Below are 6,898 nucleotides of genomic sequence, written 5' to 3'. Positions count from 1 at the left end.
TAAAAAGTAACCAGCAACAGACATCCTTCCACTCTACTTTAACTGAAAGTTCTGTCCCTATTTAGATTCAGAGTTCCTTTATAATGCTCTCCATTTTTTAGCTCCTTGGAAAATTTGTCTTACTACTGACAGGTAAGTTGCCTTGTTTGCTGAAGGAAAGCTATGTGAATTATAGCTCTCCCAAAGTCTCCCTGATGAAACCAGAGCAGATGTTTGAGAAAGTATTCAGGGTATCCAGGATCCCTTAAAGGGACAAGGTCCATCTTGAAATCATCAAGCAAAAGAAACAAACACCAATTTCCAGGTAACCTTGTGCAAATTAGATGGCAGGTAAATTAATCAAGTTTTCCTGACACTGAGTCTTTCACTTACACAACCCTTAGCAACTTGCTTTGGGCTATTAGTCTCACCGTAAATATGTGCTGAAGCAGATGCAAAAGCATTTACCCCCAAAGTTAACAAAACTAGATTCACAAGAAACATGGCACACATCAGACAACTGGGAACAAATACAGAAAGCAGGACTTCTTCCAACCAGATGCTTCTCAAAATATGTGGCAAACGTTTTAAAGAGTCCTGTAAGAATTTCAAGAACCATTCTTCTAGATGAAGAAAAGCACAGAAGGAATACAGACAAAGAGCAGATGGTATGCACAAGCTGTCTAAGATTTTGAAAGGAGAGATACTACAATTTGATAAAGTAGTGGCCGTTTCTGGACATTAAGGCAACACCCAGCGAATGTATTGTATTCCCGTAGACTGCCTCCTGCCCCCCAGGGGCTCCATCCCTCAAATAGTGTCACATTTCTGTCTGCAGTGAACTGAAAACACTGGATATGATCTGTCTGTATTCAAATTGTAATTTAATATCCCCAAATCAGCAATAACTAGGAATTGGATAATGATTATGTTATAATTAGCAATACATATTGAGCTCTCAAATTCTGTCCATTTGGCTTCTTTATGGGATTTTTAAACTATTTTTATTACAGTTGAAAATGTGACAGTGTTCTTTGTGATAATACGCTAAACTATGCTTTCTGACTATTTACTACCCATAAAGTACTCTGCTAACTACCAGGAGGATACACAGAAGTTGGCATTAACCTTGAGGAGATGAAATGAAACTGACAAAGCCAAGTACCTCAGTGGTCTAGAGCCACTTACCTCTACCTCTACCTCTACCACCATTTTAGTAATTAAAAAGAGGAAAAGTGCCCGCATATAAAGCATAGCTTTTGTGCATCTATCAGTAAACAAATATTTCCTGAAAGACTTCCTAATGAGACAACGATTAGAGAGTAAAATTGGTATCAGTTTGCCAATAATATGTAGTTTTGGTTGGAATAGCACTAAAATGTTTGAGAAAAAAATTAGCTCTGTGTGTTGTTTTGAATTTTCTCCATCAGTTAGTTTTTGCTTATTGTAAAAATATAACAAATATAACTAAGGGTGAAAGAGAAAAAATTATTCTGATTATTTCTCTACTTTTCTAGCCATTAAGAACCTATAGATAGATTGAAGGGATGTGAATGTTTTATACATAGGCCATGCTTTAAACGAGCATTTTCTACATGCTCTACTGCATTGCTGAAAGTGGGAACGGACCAACTCTGAACAAATCTAATTATATAGATTCTCCAAATTTATCATGATTTCCACCCATTAGAGTCTTACAGATAGTCTCGTTTCACTACCATAGCAGGTACAGAGCTGTGGCCAATCTATCTATCCAAGGGATCTATTAAAGTCTTTGTCATTTGATCAGGACTTCCCATTCCTGAGATTAATCTGCTTGACAAATTACACTGTCTCTCCCGCCAAAATGACATTTTCCTAAAACAAATGCAACCTTGTGACAGAGTAGGTTTCATTTTCTCCCTTATTTCAAACCCTGCTAGCTACCAGAGGACAATTTTCCCTTCTGACTGACAGCAAAAATAAATCTCTATGCGAAGGGAGATGGGAAAATAAAGCTTTCACGATGGAGGGCACAGATTTCCAATTCATATTCAAGAACTGATACCTAGGTCTCTTCTGGGGGTTTGGCTGTGTTCTGAAAGCCAAGTGCTATACAGGAAAAAAAAAAAAAAAAGGATTTTTCAATATTTCATTAGGAACTGTGTTCATTGAGCTAATACCAATTTCTGTCTCAATCGCCTTATGTACCCAGAAACTAGATGTAAAGAGAATGGTGCCACTTTGTTCTTGGAATGGGTCCTTCTACTCTTTCTAGCTATTATCCTACCTCTGCTTCCTGGTACTGGACGCCTCCATTTCCTGCCTGCCCACCCCCTTCCATCCCTGGCGTTCAGTTTCTGCACTCCTCTGCTTCCCTTCAACATAAAGTGCTCTTTTGATATTACCAGCAGCCATTTTCTTGCCAAAAAATAATGATGTTCCCCTATCTTCTCTACTCTTAAGTTTCCTGCTGCATTCAAAACTCTCTTGATTTCTTCCTCTTTCTCTGATGACTGCTCTGTTTCTCTCTTCTTAGATAGTCCTCCGCTCCTCAATCCTGCTGTTTCTCGTTTCTCAAGGTCCTTTGCGCTCCATACTTTTCTCTCATACTGTTTCAGTCAGTGAGTTTATAACACCATCAGCTATCTCCTGAGAAGATAATCCCCAAGTCTTCATCTCCATTTATTTTCCCACCAGCCCCTCCTTACAAACAGCCACAGGGCATTTCCATTTGTATGACCTGCTATAATCTTAAATTCAACCATCAACCTATTAGAAACTGACCTCCTCATCTTTTCTCCAGATTAATTCTCCTTCCCCAGCACTCCACTTCTCTCCTTGATTTCACCATTAGTTCAGCTTGCCAACTCACAAAACATCTTTTATCAAACCACTTTATTGAGGTATGAGGGACCTGTAAAAATTTGTGCATATTTAATATACATAACTCAATGAGTTTGGGGATAAGTGTACACCCATAAAACCATCACCATCGTCAAGGCTGTAGACATAACCCATTACCTCCCAAAGTTTCCTCTTTTATTATTTTTGTGTGTGTAATAAGAACACTTATCATAAGATCTTTTTAAAAAAACATTTTTTACTACTTATTAGTCCCAGAATATAAACTTCAGCAGAGCACAATCTTTCGTTTGTTCACTGAGGAAGGCTGAGATTCTAGAAGAGTTCCTGGCATAAAGCAGGCTCTCAACAGGTATTTACTAAATGAATGAATTGTGAGTATTCAAAGACATAATGTATATAAAATGCTTAGCAGTACTTTGCAGGGCTAAGTCCTCAATAAATGTTACCTATCATTTATTATTATTATTAATACTATTATTCTTATATATATATTATATCTTATTATTCTTATTTTCAGTAGTTGCAGCATTAAAAAGATTACTGCCTGCATTTTTGTTACTGTTGTCTTGCATTTAGACATTTTTTTCAGTGCTTTATTTTTCTCCTTCATTTTAGGAGAGCAGGGACTTGGTTTGTCTTTGTCTTTTTTATCACTGGATCCCCAGCCTCTATAACAACACAAAAGAAAATGTCTAAAGAATAATCTTTCCCGGTTTTGCAGAGTGGAGTCAAAGACAGAAAAGGGAGACAGAAATCTGGAGTAAAAGAATCATTTGTCTTATTTATATATTGGTTTTTGTAGACACTATATTTGGAGAAATTTTGATAGTCTTCTGAACACTCAGTAAGTGCCAATTGGTCTAAAGAGAACATCAAGAAATTTCTTTTCTTTTTTTTTTTAATTTTTTTTTTTAAGATTTTATTTATTTTTTTGACAGAGAGAGACATAGTGAGAGAGAGAGCACAAGCAGGGGGAGTGGGAGAGAGAGAAGCAGGCTTCCCGCTGAGCAGGGAGCCTGATGCGGGGCTCGATCCCAGGACCCCGGGATCATGACCTGAGCCGAAGGCAGACGCTTAATGACTGAGCCACCCAGGCGCCCCAGAAATTTCTAATTCTAATCTTCACAAAGGTAGAGGGAAGGCATTTTCAATGAATTTGAACTGTTACAAAAACTGATCTAAGAATTGAATTATTTTGTGTCTCCCTAAGACTGTTACAACTTGATATTCTTACTCAGTATCATCTGAAAAACAAAACATAATAGCAAACAAATAGGATATTTACCCAAAGACAAAAAACACAAATTAAAAGAGATAAATGCACCCCTATGTTTGTTGCAGCATTATTTATAATAGCCAAATTATGGAAGCAACCAAGTATCCATTGATAGATGAATGGATAAAGAAGATGTGGTATATTATATTGAAATATATAATGGAATATACTCAGCCATAAAAAAGAACGAGATCTTGCCATTTGCAACAACATGGATGGATCTAGAGGGTATAATGCTAAGTGAAATAAGTCAGAGAAAGACAAATACCATATGATTTCACTCACATGTGAAATTTAAGAAACTAAACAAATGGACAAAGAAAAAAAGAGACAAACCAAATAATAGACCCTTAACTGTAGAGAATAAACTGGTGATTGCCAGATACCTCCAGAGGGGAGTTCAGTGGAGGGATGGGTGAAATCGGTGAAGGGGATTAAGAGTACACTTATCATTATGAGCACTGAGCAACAATGTATAGAATTGTTGAAGTGTCACTATATTGTACGCCTGAAACTAATATAACACTATATGTTTACTGGAATTAAATTTTTTTAAAAAAGCAAACAAACAGAATATAATTATTTTACTTCTGCTTTGGTTTGCCATGTTAAAATGAACTTTTAGGGTTTAGATTTGGCAATCTGTCTGTTTAGATTACTTTGATCCATCTCGTTAGTTTATGTTGTTTCATTAATACAATTTATCTTCTTGTTTGTTTTGAGTATTTTATTTGCTAATTTTTTCTGTGTATTTAATTTCTCTTTTCAAGACAATCTGATTTGGGCATGCTGGGAGGTACCATGTGTTGGAATTCAATGTTAGTACATCTCTGATTGTTAGGGAGAATCTCGCTTTTAATTCTTCAACTCTCATCGGTCTCCAAATTATAGCAAAAAGCTGCAGAGTCTAGACTCATAGTGGGAAAATACTAGTCCATTTCCAGTTCTGGCCCTTTCTAGCCGTCTGAGGTTGGAATGACTGCTTATAGTATCTGCGAGCCGTAGGTGGTGGTTAAAATACCTGACTCCAGAGCCAAACATCTTGAAGCGCTGCCTCAGTATTCTTACTTATAAAATGGACATGATAAGAGCACCCACCACATAGGTCACAGGCATGAACTGAGTTAATAAATACGAAGTGCTTAGAATGCTGCCTGTCGTGTAGTAAGTAACGTTGTGAGAATTAAAAGGAATTAAGTGAGATGATGATGATGATGCTAAAAATGATGGTAGCTAACACTTGAGAACCTGCCAGGCATCAGACCATATACGACCTCATTTAATCATCACAACAACCTTCTAAAGCATTGTCTAGTTACTATCCTTATTTTACAAACGAGAAAAATAAAATCCAGAGAAATGAAGTAAACTGAACAAGGTCACACATCTAATAAGTGATAGAATCCATTTTCAAAACCATGAAACCTGATGCAGATAAGCCTAGTACATGAGTAGGTCTTAATAAATGTTGTATATGATACCTTGCCAAGCTCCAACATCTGCATGAAAACTGTTTTATCTTGCAGTCATGTTTGACATTGTCTTGCAAAGTTCTATGCTGAGGGCATCTTCCTCTGTGTCTCATCAGTTCCTTAGCAATGTATCAATGTCTCAATGATCCCTTTCAAATGTTAGTTTATGACTAACAGATTTAGGGGTAAGATTAACTTTCTACCTTCATTTTTGCACCTATATCATGAAGGAAAGTATATAGCACAATGGTTAACAACCTGAGTGGTGCCTGGGTTTGAACCTGGCTCGGCCATTTTCCAGCTGTAACCTTGGGCAAGTTGCTTCAGTAACTTTTGCAGCTTCAATTTCTTCATTCAGAAAATGGAGGCGATAGCAGAGTTGATTTCTTAAACTTTCTCTAAGTATTAAATTATATAATGCATCCAAAGCCCTTAGAATAATAATACAGATAATCACTAAATAAACATGAAAAGGAAGGGGGAGAGTGGCACCTGGGTGGCTCAGTTGGTTAAGTGACAGCCTTCGGCTCAGGTCATGATCCTGGAGCCCCGGGATTGAGTCCCACATCAGGCTCCCTGCTCAGCGGGGAGTCTGCTTCTCCCTCTGACCCCCCCCCCCCTCATGCTCTCTCTATCTCATTCTCTCTCTCAAATAAATAAATAAAATCTTAAAAAAAAAAAAAGGAAGGGGGAGAGAAATTTCTCCCTACAGTAGTTTTCCAACACATGCTTCACCTATAGGAAGAGTCACAGTCCTAAAGCCAACAAGACAAATTTCCCAACAATTGAGTCACTGATTGCTGCTACAGATCTGAAAATAAATATACATTAACACTGAATGTCTGACAAACTGGTCTCTGAATTTAAATATCACGTATTAGCTTTCTGTATTTTTTAGTGAGCTCCACTGTTCATGTATTTTTCACGATTCTCCACAGGACTAGATTTTCCTCAATAACTTCTCTCAATCCAGTATGTATTCACTCCATCCATGCCTTTCTCATTCCCATCTCACACTTGAGAGCTACACCTCTAATATCTGCCACATTCTCCTCACACAAATACAAAGGGATCTGACCTAACACTCCCGGGCCATCTTAAGGGACTGACTCACACAAAGAAATTCTTACTATTTCAGCATCTCCTCAATGTCGGACGGCTGAACTAACCATATGGCAAATTCAGCTTCAGTGATCAGCTTCAGTGAATAGTCTTCCTTAGGGTTGTTTTGTCCACAAAGACTTTCAAAGGCAGAGATATGAAAGTGGAAAACATGAGCTTTGCCTAGTAGACCAACGCCATCAGTTTCACAATAGTGACAAAG

This window comes from Neomonachus schauinslandi, chromosome 2 (assembly GCF_002201575.2).
Source record: "Neomonachus schauinslandi chromosome 2, ASM220157v2, whole genome shotgun sequence".
Lineage (NCBI taxonomy): Eukaryota > Metazoa > Chordata > Mammalia > Carnivora > Phocidae > Neomonachus > Neomonachus schauinslandi.
Note: the sequence above shows the minus strand (reverse complement) of the source record.